We start from the raw sequence: 2023 nt of genomic DNA, 5'->3' as shown, positions 1-2023 counted from the left end.
TCCCCCTCCCCCCTTCCCTATTTACAAAGACTTTGTTTCCATTTTTTCCTTTTCTCATATTTTTTCTCTGAAAAAAAATAAAAAGTTTTATCTCTACAGGCTGGTATAATGTATAACTCTTCCTCCTCCCTATTTGGAGGAGATGAGGTAGAGCTGGAGAAGGGATTTTATACTTTGCATTTTGTACCACTCTATTATACACACACAGACACACACACACACACCTTTTATTGAAGAAAATGTCCATCTAGTTGATGGCACTTGGGCAAGTTTAATTTTTAAAAATCACTTGTACTATACAGATTATTAATTTAACTTTCCTGGTACCAATTCTGATTATACAATATTAATGTTGCTGCCCATGATGTTGCTGAGATGCTCAATAAACTTTAGTTGCACTGAAAAAAAGATAGTTGTTCAAAATATTTAAAAAGCATATTTGCTGAAGTAATACTGAGCAAGTCCCAAGAGTTTATTGTGGGTAGACAGTATGAGGATGACTCATCTTCAATTTTTGGCCAGGAAAATGCAAATTGTATCTTCTTCTTGAATTAAGAAATCCACTATGCACCAGGAATAATTTCCCTTAAGATACAAATTTAGAAAATATCCAATAATCACAGTGTTACCCACTTACTCTAATCCTCTGTATCTGTTATTAATGCAGTGAATCTTGCAACTCTCTCTCTCTTCCCTGTTTTGTGATACTAGAACTGGACCTTATAAACATTTCTCCTTTGCCAGCTGGCATAACATTAAATTTTATCAATGAAAGTTGCTGCAGGGACACTGCAGTCTAAACTGGCTTCTCTTTCTGGTTCTGGTGTGCTTTTTCTCATTTGCTCTGTGGCGAATACAGTTAGTGGTATATGCATGCTAACTATGAAGTCATAGCAGCACTCATTAATGGCTTCCTATTATGTGTCACTGGCTCTTTAGAAGCTTAAATGGCACCCTGGTGGGTGGCTCCTCAGTAAATCTTGCCAGCACTTCAGCAGTCAGTTTCCTGATACCAGTCCTAGTACTCCTTAGTGAAATGCTGTCATGACCTCTCCAACAAGGTCTGCAGAGTAGCCTTCTTTTAAAATTTTTATTTTTATTAATACATGTTTGCAGTATATAGTGATTACATTGTGGGGAGTTGTATGTAACATGTATATAACATGCCTTATTTTTATACCCCTTTTCCTTCTATCCTTTTCTCAAATCACACCAAAACAAACCAAAAAACCAAGACAAAAACCAAGACTCAAAACCATAAACATAATCCTAAGCATAAATTTGTATTTTTGAGTTCAATAATTCAGAGAAGCAGCATGGCATTTGGGCCAACTTGTTAACTTACTACTTCCTGAAGCTGACTGTCCGTGTAGCTAAACAGTGAGTCAGTCTGGTGCCACAGGTTTATTGTTTCCTATTGCTCATTTCAAAAGGCTATATTAAATGAACTATTCAATGTGGTTATCTAATTCTTTACAGGAAAAGCGTCGATAAAGAGAGTTTGCTGGATTTGTCATAAGAGGTAACACATTTATGAAAAGACTTGACTAAGAGAGCTGTAATAAATGACAGAATTTCACAAATCACTTTGAAAAGTCCAGAAAATTCTCAGAAGGTAGATAGAGAATCACTAGCGATGTGAAACTCTATTTGTCTGTATGGATGTCATTCACTCATTTGATAAATATTTATTGTATGGCACTGAGACATAGTAGCAAAGAACACAGACAATATTCTAGCCTCAAGAAATTGACTTTCTGTGGTGGGGGAAAATATGTAAACAAATCACTTCATAACATAATTATAATAGATACTATATAACGATTATAAAGAATTATAAATTAAGGTAGAATGAGTAAGGGTGCTGCATTTGATTATTTAGCATTTTATATTAAATTTCTTACATATAGCATGCAATAAATGTTATAAAATATAACCATAGATACATATTAGTTATACTAAAAGGATAAGATTCACATAACTCAAATCAAACTGAAACTGAATATATATATATATATATATA

The 2023-nt window shown here is 34.0% G+C and overlaps 1 protein-coding gene across 7 annotated transcripts in view; it reads right to left on the bottom strand.

The window, feature by feature from the left end:
* Sbf2 (SET binding factor 2) overlaps positions 1-2023 on the bottom strand; it is a 350526-nt gene that overhangs the window by 130975 nt on the left and 217528 nt on the right. The window lies entirely within an intron of this gene.

The sequence above is a fragment of the Fukomys damarensis genome, unplaced genomic scaffold (assembly GCF_012274545.1).
Source record: "Fukomys damarensis isolate Sample0158 unplaced genomic scaffold, DMR_v1.0_HiC HiC_scaffold_16, whole genome shotgun sequence".
Lineage (NCBI taxonomy): Eukaryota > Metazoa > Chordata > Mammalia > Rodentia > Bathyergidae > Fukomys > Fukomys damarensis.
This window is presented reverse-complemented; position numbering and strand designations above follow the sequence as displayed.